General features: G+C 40.3%; 1 long non-coding RNA gene across 1 annotated transcript; it reads left to right on the forward strand.

The window, feature by feature from the left end:
- Positions 1 to 11,861: 11,861 nt before the first annotated feature.
- On the forward strand, positions 11,862 to 14,775 carry LOC110906214. The gene is made up of 4 exons (XR_002573751.2): positions 11,862 to 12,039; positions 12,959 to 13,048; positions 13,335 to 13,426; positions 14,591 to 14,775. It is a non-coding gene; the product is annotated as an uncharacterized LOC110906214 (long non-coding RNA).
- The last annotated feature ends 2,747 nt before the right edge of the window (positions 14,776 to 17,522 follow it).

A 17,522-nucleotide genomic window follows, 5' to 3' on the forward strand; every position in this document is an offset into this window, starting at 1 on the left:
GAGAATCGATCAAGGATCAAAAACGTACAAAGATTGGAGTAAAATACTTACAGGTTTGAGAGAAATCTGAGAAATGGCGAGAATAGAAGGCTGGTCGGTCAGAGCTTTTCCAAAAGTGGAAAGCTTGACAAGGACAGCCCTATTTATAGGCTTCCAAAAGTGGAAAGGGGTTAGCTGATCGAACAGCATCCCTGATCGAGCGGCTGCCCGATCGAACAACCTGTTCGATCGGCTAGCCTGTTCGATCGGATTGCCCTGTCCGATCGGCTTGCCTGGTTTTGAGTGTTTCGCGACGATTTTTGATATTTCGATTTCGATAGATTGAGGAGTAGAGTAGGATAGAGTTTCTATTCAAATTACTTTCAGTCCCAACTACTCTATCTAACATACAAGCATCCTTACAACCTATTTTCAAAGTCGGTTTCGATTGTGTTTGATTATCCTTCGAGTCTCGATTGATTTGATTGATTCACCACACTCTTTAACATAAAAGTAACATGCACAAGTAACACGTAAGGCACACATATACGTATAAAAGCATTAAAATTATCCACACTTGAGTTCGATGATTGATTTGATTAGCTTGATTATTGATTGACTAGCTTTATTGCATTGTTACTTCCTATCATTCACAGTCGGTCGTTGATTCACAGTTCGATTATCGGCCGATTAGTTTGATTATACAACACTTACTCCACATAATATGAAAATCAAAATGAAACTAAAATAAAATTAATCTTTATTGATCTTTAATTCCAATAACAGTCAACTCTTGACTTTGACTTTGACTTTTGGGAAAACACGGGGTGTTACAGTCTCCCCTCCTTTAGGGAATTTCGTCCCGAAATTAGGCCGAGAACCGTACATCGCCGTGTGCTTTTACCAATTTGATGCTTCAGATCTATCTGAACAACTGCGGGTACTTGGCCTTCATATCACTTTCGAGTTCCCAAGTGAACTCCGCGCCTCGTTTGCCTTCCCATCGTACTTTTACAATAGGAATGCGAGAGCGTCTGAGTTGCTTGGTCTGTCGGTCCATGATTTCGACAGGCTTTTCCACGAAGTGTAGCGTCTCATTGACCTGAAGATCGTCGAGTGGTATTATTGCGTCGTGGTCGGCTACGCATTTTCGAAGGTTTGAAATATGGAAAGTCGGGTGGACATTGCTGAGTTCCTCCGGTAATTCGAGTTTGTAGGCAACTTTACCGATCCTTTCCAGAATCTTAAAAGGTCCAACAAATCGAGGCGCAAGTTTCCCTCTTTTGCCGAATCGGACTACTCCCTTCCAAGGTGATACCTTTAAGAGTACGTAGTCGCCAACTGCAAATTCGCGGGGCTTGCGTCGTTTATCGGCGTACATCTTTTGTCTGTCCCGGGCCTTCACCAAGTTTTCCCTTATCTGGTGGATCTTGTCAGTCGTTTCTTGCAGAATCTCGGGCCCAGTCAATTGTGAATGACCGACCTCGTGCCATACAATAGGCGAGCGACATCTCCTACCATACAAGGCTTCGAAAGGTGCCATTTCGATGCTGGAGTGATAGCTATTATTGTACGAAAATTCGACCAACGGTAGGTGTTTGCTCCAACTACCACCAAAATCGATAACACACGCACGGAGCATGTCTTCAATAGTACGAATCGTTCTTTCAGTCTGCCCGTCGGTTTGCGGGTGGAATGCGGTACTCAAATTCAGCGTCGTACCAAGAGCTGCTTGAAAAGTTTCCCACAATCTTGATGTAAACCGAGCATCGCGATCAGAAATGATGTCTCGAGGCGTACCATGATTCTTAATGATCTCGTCGGTGTAGATTTGGGCTAACTTGGCCACCTTATAGTCTTCTCGTATTGGCAGAAAGTGGGCTGATTTGGTTAGACGGTCGACTATAACCCAAATACTGTCGTGACCTGATGGCGTGGTCGGAAGCTTAGTTATGAAATCCATAGCTATGCTTTCCCATTTCCATACGGGTATCGGCGGTTGTTCGAGTAAGCCTGAAGGTCTTTGGTGTTCAGCCTTGACTCTTGCACAAGTTAAACAGTTACCAACATATAGAGCAATATCCCTTTTCATCCCAGGCCACCAGTACTTGTAGCGAAGGTCCTGGTACATTTTGTCCGCACCGGGATGAATGGAATATCTGGATTTGTGGGCTTCGTTCATGATGATCTTTCGCAAATCTGTCCTCCTCGGAACCCAGATTCGGTCCAGATAATAGAATATCCCGTTGGCTTTGCTCACGAGCTGAGTTCCATCGTGATAGATTCGTTCTTTCTTCAACGTACGCTCGTTAAAGCAAGCGTGTTGTGCTTCGCGGATGAGAGCTTCGAGGTTATACTGAGCCTGGATGTTTCGAACACCTATCACGTAATTCTTTCTGCTGAGGGCGTCTGCAACTACATTCGCCTTGCCTGGGTGATAACGGATCTCACAGTCGTAATCGTTGAGAAGTTCTACCCATCGGCGTTGACGCATATTGAGTTCTCTCTGGTTAAGGATATGTTGTAGGCTCTTGTGATCGGTGAAGATCGTACACCTTGTACCATACAGGTAGTGTCGCCAAATCTTTAAGGCTAAGACAACTGCGCCTAGCTCAAGGTCATGGGTTGTATAGTTCTTCTCGTGGATTTTGAGCTGTCGAGATGCGTAAGCTATAACCTTGTCTCGTTGCATGAGAACACAGCCAAGTCCAAGGTTTGAAGCATCACAATAGACAACGAAGTCATCGCTTCCGTCCGGCAGTGTAAGAACTGGTGCATGGCACAGCATGTGTTTGAGGGTTTGGAAGGCAGTCTCCTGCGCGGTTCCCCACACAAAAGGCTTGTCTTTATGAGTAAGGGAGGTAAGCGGTACAGCAATCTTTGAGAACCCTTCGATGAATCGCCGGTAGTAACCTGCTAATCCGAGAAAAGAGCGAACTTCTGACGGATTCTTTGGCGTAACCCATCCCTTGACTGCCTCAATCTTTGCAGGATCAACGTGTATACCCCGACTATTCACAATGTGACCCAGAAATTGAACCTCCTCCAACCAGAACTCACACTTGGAGAATTTGGCGTAGAGTTGGTTTCCCTGAAGCAACTCGAGAACCAATCGCAAATGCTGCGCATGTTCGGCCCTCGATCTGGAATAGATCAGGACATCGTCGATAAATACAATGACGAAACGGTCTAAGAACGGTTTACACACGCGATTCATCAGATCCATGAAGACCGCGGGTGCGTTGGTCAAACCAAAAGGCATGACAACAAATTCGTAGTGGCCGTATCGGGTTCGAAAAGCGGTTTTGGGTATGTCTTCCTCTTGAATCCGCAACTGATGGTAGCCTGAACGTAGATCAATCTTGGAGAAACACTGAGCACCTTGTAATTGGTCAAACAGATCATCGATTCTTGGTAAGGGGTATCGGTTCTTGATGGTCAGCTTGTTCAATTCCCGGTAATCGATGCACATTCGGAACGACCCGTCCTTCTTTTTGACGAAAAGGACTGGTGCGCCCCATGGAGAAGTGCTCGGGCGAATGAAGCCTTTTTCAAGTAACTCTTGGAGTTGGTTTGAGAGTTCTCGCATCTCAGATGGAGCGAGTCGATACGGAGCTTTGGCCACTGGGTTGGCTCCTGGAATAAGGTCGATTCGAAAGTCGATATCCCGACTTGGAGGTAATCCAGGAAGATCATCAGGGAACACCTGAGGAAATTCTCGGACAACGGGAACATCCTTGACTTCAACTTTCCTTTTCTTGTCCGTCTCTGCTACAACAATGTTGGCCAAGAAGGCTCGATATTCCTTGCGGAGATATTTGCGAGCTTGAAGACATGACATGAGCTTGAGATCTTTTGCAGTAGTTTCACCATAAACACATAGAATATCACCACTAGCTAGCACAAAACGAATCATCTTATCGGAACACACAACTTCAGCATGGTTTTCACGAAGAAAGTCCATGCCTACTATGACATCGAAACTTCCGAGCTGCATTGGAATGAGATTAATCGGAAATATATGATTGTTGAGCTCGAGAGTACAATCACGGAGCACAGAATTGACAGCAATGGTTCTTCCGGTAGCGACTTCTACTTCGAAGGGTGACGAAAGATAAGAGCGCTTACGTCTAAGAAGCTTCTCAAATTCAAATGACACAAAGCAGTTATCGGCTCCAGTATCAAACAAACATGATGCATATATACCATTCACAAGGAACGTACCATTGACCACGTTGTTATCAGCTTGAGCCTGGCGTGCGTTGATGTTGAAAGTTCTGGCGTGAGCGGCTTGTTGTTGAGGCTGTTGTTGTTGCTGGGGTTGTTGGGCTTCTTGTTTCACCACTCTGTTCGGGCACCGGTTTGCGAAGTGGTTAGGGTCACCACATGCAAAGCAGGTCCGAACATTGTTTGCCGGGGCCTGTGCAGCTTGAGGAGCTTGAGGAGCAGGTAGCAGGGCTTGGTTAACAGCGGCTTGAGCTTGCGTTTGACGAGGACCATAGCGGCAATTCGCAGTGAAATGCCCGTAAACGTTGCAGTGGGCACAGTAACGGCAGGCCACACCCACCGGGTGATGATAAGAACATGTAGCACAGAGTGGGTGGGGGCCGGTGTACGCACGCTTAGCCGGCGGCGCATTGATCACTGGCGCAGTGCGCTGTGGTTGTTGCTGTTGTGGCGGTACTGACTGAAGAGGAGCAGCATTGGTTGCGGTGGCGCAACTCTTGTTCTTCTTTCTTCTTCTCGAGGACTTGGAGGCTTGAGCAGCAGGGTTGTCGGTTGATGCGGCAGTAACTTGATGCAACGACTTGGATGGCTTATCCCAGACACCAGCCTTAACTCGCTTGTCGTTAATCTCGGCAGCGAGTAGGTAAGTTTCCTCGATTGATGCGGGTTTGGCGGCGAACACAAAATCTGCAACACAATCCGGAAGAGCACGGATGTATTTCTTGATGGTCATCTCGGGAGTCTTGACCTGGTCTGGACAGATAATGCTCAGTTGTTTGAAACGGGCGGTGAGACCAGCGTTGTCGCCCTCCTTCTGCTTGATGGTCCAGAACTCATCCTCCAACTTTTGGCGTTCGTGGGGAGGACATAACTCGTCCAGCATGATAGCCTTCAGTTCCTCCCACGTCAGCTCGTAGGCAGCGTCGTTCCCGCGCTTATTCCTTTCGGCTGTCCACCAGTCCAATGCCCGCGACTGGAAGACACCGGTAGCATTGAGAGTTCGAAGATGATCCGGGCATCCGCTTTGACGAAGGGTAACTTCCACAGAGTCAAACCAGTGAAATAAGCCTGTAGGGCCCTCTTCACCGGTGAACTCCTTCGGTCCACACGCCTTAAATTGCTTGAAACTGAACGGAGCTTTGCTGGATTCAGTGAGGGTTCGGGATTCTTCCGACGACTTGCTTGTGTTTTCGTACACCTCACTGACAGCTTTCGCTACAGACCTTGAGATGAGCTTGGCGAGACGTCGGTCTCTCTTTTCCTGACGGGAAAGGTTTTGGCGAGTTCTTGATGATGACGACATGGTCTGCAATAGACATCGCCATAGGGCTCAACACAACGAATTCGAATCTCGCACGTCTTAGTTTACTAAAGCTTAGAATCACGTCGCATCTCACGTCACGTAACACATATAAACACATAAGCTCACAATCATAGAGGCACATAAGCACAGAAGCAATTAGAGCACATAAGCAATTAAGCAAATAGAGCACTTAATTTCCTAAACACGTACGCAATTTTATCACAGAGGCTGTCAGAAAACAGAAACCTATAACCACAAGTCGAGTGTCGTTCGTTTTGCATATCGGATAGCATCACATTGTATCGTTTAACTTAGTCGTATAGCGTAGCATAGCACACTGGTTTCGTTTAGATCACATCAACAGGGATTTGAATCGGGATAGGATAGCAACAAAAGTCACGCAGATTGATAACAAATGGAGCAATCAACGAATCTTAAAACACGTAAACAGGTAAATCATATAAAATCAACAAAGCAACACTCAAAATCGGAAAATGGATTGTCTGCGGCTACTAGACTTTGACTAACCATGGCAATTTAACTATTCACAGTTGACTTGTCGTCACTTTCGACTCTAGGGGACATGTTTCTGCCTCGATTCTTGGGCATTATGCATGCGCATTCTAGGCCATACTCGTGAGTTCAGGTCATTGGAGTCCGTCAATTGCCTTGGCGAGATAAAATAAAGTTGGAATAACTGCCAAGGTTAGGGTTTCACCCCTAGCTCAGCAATTTCTTCCTTGTTTTAAGAAAAATTTAGAGGAAAGTTTTCATCAAATTACGGGTTTCAGCCCTGATTTGGTATAATTCTCCCCCGTTTGTTGATAGAAATTTGCACAAAGTAATTGGCAAAATTTGTAATTTAGGCAGGAATTCGCGGGTTTCACTCCTAATCCCGTCCAAACTACAAAATTTGGCTCGGAGTTCGGATGTAATGATAGAATAGAAGGAAACAACATAAAATAAGCACATAAACTTGGTCTCTTGGTTCCTAGCTATAGTCTAGGTCTCTAAGACAGCGATCCGGACTAGATCGTGTCTAACCTAATTCCCTATAGTTATGGCTCTGATACCAATCTGTCACACCCCAACCGATGGCGGAATCATCGGGGCGCGGCACTGAGCGAAACAGATTGTTCAGAAGTTTCCACAACAACTATCATACAATTCAGTTATATAACACGTCCCATACCGTGTCCCAAATAATAACAAGTTATCATAGAAATCAACTAAACAATATGGGAACTGTTCCGACAACTCAGATTCTTAATTATTACAGACCGAATTTAAATATTGTTTTAAGACTTCTAGACGGCTAACAGTAGATCTTACTGACTACAGGTGCCAGTACAAGATCTACAGAGAACTATGGCCCTGGAGCAGGTATGTGGACACTGTCCTAAGGTCACAGGCTCCTAGAAGCTTATTATTGCCTCGCTTCCCTAGCACGCTAGTAGCTTAAACACCTGTCACATACGTTAAAATAAAAGTCAATACATATAATGTAAAGGTGAGTACACAAGTTTGATATAGCATATAAAGTTCGAAAAGTTTACGCATAACCAAGCACGTACACAAGGGCAAACGATGCATGTAAATTATCATCATGGGACCATCGATACCAACGACTTCGAGTTGACTGTCCGAGACAGTTCGCAATACATGATTACCACTGTAATCCATGCAAGTAATTGTCCTTAGCAACCCCCGTGTGAACGGGTGCTGAGTCCAAACTATAGTACTACGTTGCTAAAGCAGGCAGATAGCACTCCACGTGTAAACATAATAAACAGCAATCATTTAGTCAAGTAATACATGCAAGTAGGTTAGCGTTCAAATAGTTTGTGTCGTTTGTGAATTTGATAGATTACGTATGTAACACCCAAAAGTGCTGAAAGCAAAAAGGGATCGAGTATACTCACAGTGGTTGGCTGTGGATTGAAAGGAGCACTGAGAATAGGTTAGCCTGAATAGTTCGATAACAATACAATGAGTAATGCGGAAAAAGTGAACAGTGGAAACTGGATCGGATAGACCATTCGATCGGACGGCTGTTCGATCGAGTGGGCTGTTCGATTGGGTTAAAGTCCGTTCGAACGTCCCGTTCGATCGGCCGGCTGGCTCGATCGGCTGGTTCTTTCAAGTGGATTGTTTCTTCCTTTGATGTGAAGGATGTGTTTGTGTATGATGGTTTGTATTTTTGAAGTTTTTGCAGCATTACCTTTCAAGTTGGCCGATCGAACAGATCGGTTGGTCCAACCGATCGGTTAGCATTGCACACTTGGCAAATTGTCACTCGATCGGGTGGCATGCTCGATCGGGTGACATTCCAATGTTTCGAAGAGGTTTAGCGTTGAAGTGTAGTATCTCATGATTCGATGAGTAATGTTTACAATCGAGTGGCTCGATCGATCGAACAGAACCCTGTCAATACTACACCTCATGAGTTTGTGGGCCCAGATGCTAGTCGATCGATTAGACTAGTCGATCGGCTGGCGTAGTCGTTCGGTTGGGCTGTTCGTTCGAATAGCCTAACCGTTCGGCCAGCCCCTGACCTGGTTAGTCCATCACCTAGCACTTGGTTATTTCCCGTTATTTTATTGATGTTTTAAAGATAGTTTGACCACAAGTTGAACCACCAAAATCCTCAGCCTTTACTTTACTCACTGACTCGGCTGGAATCACCCAAGCTCGGTCAGGGAGCGTTCAAGGACCTAAGTTTAACGTTTAACTCGTAATCGGTAATCTCGTGGTGAAGTCCGAATCTTGAACCATGTGTTTGTTTAGAATGATTTATAGGTCGGTTCAAGCTTCGTTTTCGCCGGTTTGAGTGTAAAAGAGTTGAAAGATTGGTGAAAACCGTCTTTCAATCCTTTTCCACCGTGAAATGTTAAGATCTTTGGAAGATTTTAGGTTGTTTATGTGGAAATCGGTTAGATTCAAGCTATTCAGGTCGGATTGATGTCAATCTTAGTGTTCTTCAAGAACACCATGATGACATCACCCAAGAATGCTTAGATCCTTGTGATTTCACGGTTGGAATTCAGATTTTGAAAGATAGAAAGATGGAGAATCGATCAAGGATCAAAAACGTACAAAGATTGGAGTAAAATACTTACAGGTTTGAGAGAAATCTGAGAAATGGCGAGAATAGAAGGCTGGTCGGTCAGAGCTTTTCCAAAAGTGGAAAGCTTGACAAGGACAGCCCTATTTATAGGCTTCCAAAAGTGGAAAGGGGTTAGCTGATCGAACAGCATCCCTGATCGAGCGGCTGCCCGATCGAACAACCTGTTCGATCGGCTAGCCTGTTCGATCGGATTGCCCTGTCCGATCGGCTTGCCTGGTTTTGAGTGTTTCGCGACGATTTTTGATATTTCGATTTCGATAGATTGAGGAGTAGAGTAGGATAGAGTTTCTATTCAAATTACTTTCAGTCCCAACTACTCTATCTAACATACAAGCATCCTTACAACCTATTTTCAAAGTCGGTTTCGATTGTGTTTGATTATCCTTCGAGTCTCGATTGATTTGATTGATTCACCACACTCTTTAACATAAAAGTAACATGCACAAGTAACACGTAAGGCACACATATACGTATAAAAGCATTAAAATTATCCACACTTGAGTTCGATGATTGATTTGATTAGCTTGATTATTGATTGACTAGCTTTATTGCATTGTTACTTCCTATCATTCACAGTCGGTCGTTGATTCACAGTTCGATTATCGGCCGATTAGTTTGATTATACAACACTTACTCCACATAATATGAAAATCAAAATGAAACTAAAATAAAATTAATCTTTATTGATCTTTAATTCCAATAACAGTCAACTCTTGACTTTGACTTTGACTTTTGGGAAAACACGGGGTGTTACAAAAGAAGTGTTTAATAAAATGTAGTCATGAACCTTGTAAAATGTTTTCTTTTGTAAAACCATGTGAAAATCAATATGAAGATCAAATGATAATGAAAGGAAAATTCATGGTTAAATGAATAACCAAGTAGAAGTGAATTTGTGTAAAAATGTATACTTTGTAAAACAATGTCTTGTTCTTATATAAAATGTTTCATGTCTTGCCCCAAGTGATTTAGATAACGCAACAATGTATGATACGATAAAAGCACTTATATATAGGAAGTACCAGCGGCGTATCCACCATGCTTTTATCGTATAACACATAGCCCCGTTACATAAGTCACCTATCAATAACCAACCAAAATATAATGTTCAATGTCAAAATGTTCATGTGAAAACCATGTTAAATGTCATGTGAAAACATGTATCATGTATAACCAATGTAATGCATAGCAAGTAGGAAATCATCTACTTAAACTATGTGATAATGTCAATGTGTAACAAATGTCATGTATGGTGAATAACTAGAAGCTACTCAACCCCATAGAAAATGTACAAAACAATGTTTTTGAATAAACCTAAGTTTAAATCAAATGTTATGTTTTGCAGAAAAACAATGCTTTATGATTACAAACATTTATGCAGTAATGTTAATCGCATACATTCAAGCCTTGCGACTGTGGCGACAAACCCTTAAACGAATTAAAGGTTCATCTAAAGTTATGTAGTCGGATTCTGTCATCCCCAACTTCCAAACAAACCTAGGAAGTCGGAAACGGGAGTTGTCAATTCCTATGGTACCATTACATAAGTCCGAGCGGCGTGATCAATGTTAATGAATGTATTATTGTCCCGATTAAACACACCAAATGTCATAACCAATGTAGCATGTGAAAACCATGTACTAGGAATGCTAAGTAAACATGCCTAGTAGAAATATTCATGTAAAACAATGTGCATGCATGCTGAGTAAACATACATAGCAGAAATGTCATGTAAAACAATGTGTTCCATATGCTAAGTAAACATATGCAACAAATGTGTAACAAATCAATGTGCTAGCATGCTTTACATACATAGCAAAACATAATTGAAAGCATGTACTATAAGTGTACTAGGTGAAACTAGCATGTTTATGTCATAAAAGCATGAAATGCACGAAAGTAACACGTATGTACATGTGTATCACCCCCAAAGTATTTGAAAACGGTAAAAGAGGGGAACTATGTACTCACTTGGGATTGCTAATTAGTCTTGAGAATAAGACCAATTTAAGCTCCAAGTATCACGGAATCAACCGGCACCTAGTATAGGTAACTATGTTAATAAATCGGCTCCTAAATCGGGAGATAGGATAGAATGAGGTTCTATAAATCAAATGAGTAATTGAACTCATAGGGTATGATTTAATAGGCCCTACATTCTGATTGGAAAGTCTACCTATGTGCTTTTGACCCGTTTCGACCCATTATGGTAACATAAGCCACTATAATGCGTCGTTAGCGTAAAACTATGTTCGGATGGCAATCTATGTGCTATGTCAAGTCTTACATGCCCAATTATCCCTAAACATGTTACTAAATCAGATTACTTGTCAAAAATATGTTCACATAGTCAATATACGGATTTATGCTTCAAAAGGGCATTTTGGTCATTTCCTATGGGCATACAAGCTAACAAGCATATGACTAACCAATCCTATGTGATCATAAGGTATAACCTCAGTGGTTATTCCCTATGCAACTATGATCACTAACTAAGCTTGGTCGGATCCTAAAGATCGACCAAACGGGTCGGGTTCGGAAGTGTAAGCGGTTGTTTAGACCGCTTAACTCACGACCCTAAACAAGCACAAACTAATAGTGTCGAGTTAAACATGTCAAAACATGTTTAACCTACTGATGTGGTATCAAAACAAAGTGTTTTGATACCCTAACGCAGTTCCGTTGCAAAATGCGTGCTAAAACGCATTTTGACCGAAACTTTGACTCGACACTACAACTAGCTAACGTGGTAATCAGCGGCTATAATCACGAAGGATTATAACTATCGTGATTACAATCACGTTTCAAAGTTCAATTGAACTTTGACTTGACCAATTGATGGTTAAAACCGAAAGTCAAACTGTTGGCCAATGTAACATCCCGAAAACGGGTTTGGTAATCAAACCACGTTAATAGTAAAAACGGGTAAAATACCGTTAGTGGTAAATATTAACCCGGTAAATATTAGGACTCAAATAAATAAACCTAATATTAGTTAAAAGGGGAATAAATACTTTGAGAAAACAAAGTATATAAGAAGGCCAAATTAACTGGACTTAAAACATAACGGGTTATAACTTCCCGAACCCGTTAAAGTAACTAGGAGTAATTAACCTAGTTAGTAACATGTGACTAAATAAATAATGAATTATAGTTTCATTTGATCAAAATAAAAACACGAGGGACTAAAAAGGGGCAATTGTGAAAGTTGTATGATTAAAACAAAAATAAACCACACCAAACACACACTTAGTGTGTGTCTGGTCGATGTTAAACACAGGGGGCGACCAGGTTTCTCCATCAAACCCCAAATCTCCCAAAATTCACAAATTGAAGCCTCTAATCTGCTCCAAATCAAGTTTCAAGCATGAATTAGTGATCATCTCGTTGCGGGGATCAAAAGGTATGCAAAATTGTGGTATTTTGTTGCATCTTGAATTCTAGGTTAAATGTGAAAAATGAAAATTCAGCTTGATTTCTTGATGCATGGATGAAATTAGAAGTAATATGATGTTTAGGGATAAAACCCTAGATGAATTCTTGTTGAAATTTAGTGTGATGATTCTAGCAATTTTGATCACCATAGTAGATGATTATTGAGTTTGTAGAGACTAGATAAACACTAGAATTGTGAAGACTATTCTAGTGAAAACTGAATTCATGTGTTAAATTCTAGTAAAAACCATGGTCACCATTGTAGGTGACTAGTGGGTTAAGTAGAATTGATAAACACTAGGAAATTTTGGGTTGTTCTAGTGTAATTTGACATATGCAAAGTTATTTCAGAACTTTAAAGGCAAATATGTGTGTTAAATAGTTTGAATGATGGAAAATTCGGGTTATATGACAAGTCATGAGCTTGTCAATGAATTATTTATAGAATATGCCCATAAGGTGTTCGATGTAATGCCTAAGTGAAATTGGGTATCTACTAGTTCATAGATAGAACTTGGTTTGGATAAATGCCTAGTAACATGACAAAACGGGTTTCACTTATAGAGGGAAAACCCGTGGATTTTATGAGATAAAGAAATATAGTGTCTTCGATAATCAAGAACTAGGCTAACTTAGTGTTAACAATAGCATGAACTCGAGTTAAAAGATTCGTTAGAACGATAGCTTAAAGGAACGCCCACCGGGTAAATTGAAAATGCCTAAACTAGCTAAGGAACATGAATATGCATATTAAGGGATGTTTGACTTTCGAAAAGTCAAACTGACCCATAATGCGATAAATGGTAATCTTTGGTATGAAATGCGTAAGGTGGAATAATCGTATTAAATTGTGATTAAACTAACCACCTTGAAAACAATGATGATAGTTTGACGCGTAACAAGCTAAGTGGAAGCTTGATGAGGGAGCGGGTCAAACGAATCAAGAAGGAAAGGAAAAAGCATAGTTCGGACACGAGGTAAGTATATCTTACACTAGTCATATATTTCATAATATCCTTTTGTCGTATTACGAAAAAGATAATTTATGACGTAAGCTATAGTAGGCTAAAAAGTGTTAAGAAATGGAATTATAAGTAAGTGACCGCACGGTGTAAATCGGAGCGAGTCATATATATATATACGAGGTGGTAATAAATATCATCTCGCTAATATAATCGGTAAATTCGGCCAAACGGGTCAAAAGGTGAAATTATCACCCTTTGACAATATCGACTAATGGGTTGTCAAGATGCATGATTTTAGGAAATAAATAGCACATGGATGCTTACATCGCTATCGCTTAGCAGCCACTAAGGAAAGGTATTGAAACGGGTCAATATATTGATCCGAGCCAGGTATGTATAATAATACAACTCATCATGTAGAGCTTGGAGTTTTATAATAGTTAGACGAGGTTAAAATAAGATATTCGGTTATCTTTTAGGTAAAGCGAATAAGTTGAGTTATGATTAAGGTGTTTTAGAAACATATTGGTTTCTAAACAAGAATATGGTTAAAAGGTCGGATTTGGGGTTCAAACAGGCACTAATAGTCCTTCGTCGTAAAAGAATGACTAAAATTGACTAAAACGCCCTTGTTGGCTAATTCAAATAAACAACCTTTAAAGGTAGTTTTGAAACGAGTTTTATGATCAAATAAATAATTGGAATAAGTGTAAGAAGCGAAAGATGTAAACTTTCGGTCAAATAACTCTATATGAGTCTTTGCCGTAAATTAGCAATCAGACGAGAAAAACTCGGATTATATAGATCATCTCATTAAGTCCACCACAATTATAGTTGTGGTGGAAAATTACTTGATAAGAATGTTGTATATAACGCTAGAAATGAATGAAAGCGACTTTAAGCTTTAAAGTGCTTAAATACCTTTAACGGGTCAAAATAAGCACTTGAACGTAAACGGGTTTTAACTAAGTAAGAAACCCATGATCTATGAATTATTTGATAGGAAATATTGAAATTATGATTTCCATGAGTTTATGGATCAAGTAAACATGTTTGTTTGATAAAATCGTGAACGGGTCAAAATTTGGTAAAAATGGTAATAAGCCGAAGACTTAAAAGTCTTAAATTTTGTTAATTCGGATGTTGGATTTTGACTCCATATTATAAAGGGTCAAATTACAATCATGTAGGAAGAAACGGTGGGTCAAACGGATAAGCGGTTTGTAAGATACGAAAGTTTTCGTGCCAATTAACGGCAAAATAGGAAAGCTGCAATGCAGGGGCCACCGTAACTTACGGTGCCACCGTAAGTTACGGTGGAGCTGAAGGCTTTACGGCAGCCCCCTACTGATTTACGGTAGGGGCATGTCACACCAGGGGCCACCGTAACTTACGGTGCCACCGTAAGTTACGGTGGAGGCCAGTTAGAAATCCATGTTTTGAGATCAAGAGTTTAATGTTGGGATTCTTTTTCCTTCCATTGTCATTACCAGATTTGTTTAGACTTATTACAATCCCCGTATGACTAAAGCATTTCATGTTTATGAAATGTAGGTTCTTTTTGGATGCCGGAAGACGATCAAGCTCATCGAAGGACCGAACACGATAAAGATACATGCTTCCGCACATTTCCTCGTCGCAAAATTTTAAACGACAAATTCGATCACTTATGTTGAATAACTTATGATTTGTAAAGGTTTTAATAAACTCGTATTTTTATAGTATGTGTAAACTTAATTACACATCTAATTGTTGGTATTTATATATAAAAACCGTTAAATAGTAACTAGAGTGTTACAAGTTGGTATCAGAGCCCTGGTTTAAGAGATTCGAGTATGGTGGGGAGGAACCATGCTTGGACTTAAACCTTATGCTCTTGACAAAGAATAGTGTTCGGTTCGAGGCTTGATCGCAAATCCGGTAAGTGCATGTATGCTAATGGTTTAGCGTATTAAAGTGTTGTAGACAACACATAGGGTTACCGTGTAATACACGTTACCCCAAATAAATGATTGATATAGTTGACAAAAATACGCGCGTTGACGTGTATAGTAGAAAAAGCCTTGTATTATAATACAGGCGATTATTGAAGTTGATATTACTAACTTTTGTGAATATCTTGATTGAAGGACACTTGCATTTAAAGATGACAAGAGTTGAACAAATTAAGGATATGATAGAGGAACGGTCCGAAGTATGACGATAGGAGCATGCTCACTAAGGACTAAATCGCGTAACGACCGCGAACAAGGTTAATGGCAAGAAATGCCCGTCGGGGCAAGCATTACCAGGTGCGTGTTATTAAACATAATCGCACAATTAGCAATATGCAACAAACATGTAGAGAATGATCGTTGCATAGGTAAATTAGAAACTTGGAAAAACCTGAACAGAAATACATATCCAGGATATAATTTCCAAGGAAACCGAATAGAGGCGTTACTTACATAGGGCGTGATGTGAAAACTATAAAAAGGTCGTGTATGTCATGTGTTAAATCGCTTACTCTGGCCAAGTAAGTAGTGGCATATGATACCACGAGTTTCTTATAGCGGACACATTTACATCCGATGTAGTAAGGGCGTAGTGAATGGGACTAATTAAAAAGTACCCAAATGAATCAGATAAGCAAAATGTTTGATAATAAGGTAAACGCACAACCGAGTGACGGAAGCGTATTACATCAGGATAATGAGCCCGAATGAAGGGACAAAGAAGCATGTAAAATGATTTAGACAAGTATTGGGAGGGAGTGTACTTACACTCGAACCCAGAAAACACAAGCATGAAAAATGATTTAGACAAGTATTGGGAGGGAGTGTACTTACACTCGAACCCAGAAAATACAAGCATGAAAAGTGATGTAGACATGTATTGGGAGGGGGTGTACTTACACTCGAACCCGGAAAATATAAACATGTAAAACAAGGTAGACATGTATTGGGAGGGGGTGTACTTACACTCGAACCCGGAAAATGCGAATATGTCTCTAAACGGGTCGTTTTTGTAAAACGTCAAACTTGAGGACAAAGTCGGAATATAAAAATGAAGCGAAGTCTTGATGCATACCGGGAGGGTTGCAATAATAATGACTTCGGTGAAACACCCGGTTGATGGGTAAGAATTAAATACATGCGTAAACCAAGAGACGTGAACACGGGTTGAAAAATCAAAGTAACTTGGATTACGAGTTAGGACTATAAAATCTCGTATATAGAAATTGTGAGTAAATATGTTCAACTATTCGAAGTCGAATGGGTTGAATAAAGAATAAAGTTGATTGTTTATTAAGTGATAGATTTCACATTAATAGGTCAAACATGTTGAATACAATATAACGCCGAATGGCACAAATCAGCGCTAGCCAGATAAAGGTAGCATTAAATGCAAGAGAATAATGAGCCCGGTAATGGGATATAACCAAATAAGAATAAATTAGGGACTGTCAATATCCTGGTATGGATAATTGACAAAAGTTAAAGAGAAGATCCTAAAACTAAAACTTCGGTTTTAGTAAGAAATAATGTTTTTACAAACATAAATTCTGATAGGAATTTAAATAGTAAGCATGAAAGATACAAGTCTTGACGCTGATAGGCGCAAGACGAAATATTCGAAAAGTGATCTTTTCGAAAATAAAAGGTTGATAAAAATTAAACGTGACGTGAGACGATCACGGTCAATAAATGCAATGTGAAGTGGAATCACATTATAACCATGCGAGTGGTAAAAAAAAAGTAAATGGACTAATAAGTCTAGTTAGTGAGACCGGTTAAGGTCATTTAAGTAATTTGGTTGCTTGTAAGCGGTGGATTCGGTATAACTGGACTGAATAAATGAATTTTGAAAACAAAAGAAATTGTTGCTAAAAGTGAAAGATTTCACTTAAGACCTTTAAACGGGTCAAAGTAACGGATTCATAAGGAATTCGATAGTATATGAAAGCGATAGATATCGCTAAGTTAACTAAACTAGTGGAAATAACGAGATTACGTTATTTCGAAGTTATACTATGTCGTATGAGATATGTAGACAATTAGTAACCAAAAAGATGTTACCATACTTTTCGGGTAATACTAACGATTGGTTAAAAAGTATAGGTAATGTTTAAAATATTTCTCGGATAGAATACATTGAGTTTAAACTCAATGAATTACGTAAGAAAAGGTTTCGAGGACGAAACCTCTTTAAGGGGGGGTAGACTTGTAACATCCCGAAAACGGGTTTGGTAATCAAACCACGTTAATAGTAAAAACGGGTAAAATACCGTTAGTGGTAAATATTAACCCGGTAAATATTAGGACTCAAATAAATAAACCTAATATTAGTTAAAAGGGGAATAAATACTTTGAGAAAACAAAGTATATAAGAAGGCCAAATTAACTGGACTTAAAACATAACGGGTTATAACTTCCCGAACCCGTTAAAGTAACTAGGAGTAATTAACCTAGTTAGTAACATGTGACTAAATAAATAATGAATTATA

The sequence above is a fragment of the Helianthus annuus genome, chromosome 14, assembly GCF_002127325.2.
Source record: "Helianthus annuus cultivar XRQ/B chromosome 14, HanXRQr2.0-SUNRISE, whole genome shotgun sequence".
Taxonomy (NCBI): Eukaryota; Viridiplantae; Streptophyta; class Magnoliopsida; order Asterales; family Asteraceae; genus Helianthus; species Helianthus annuus.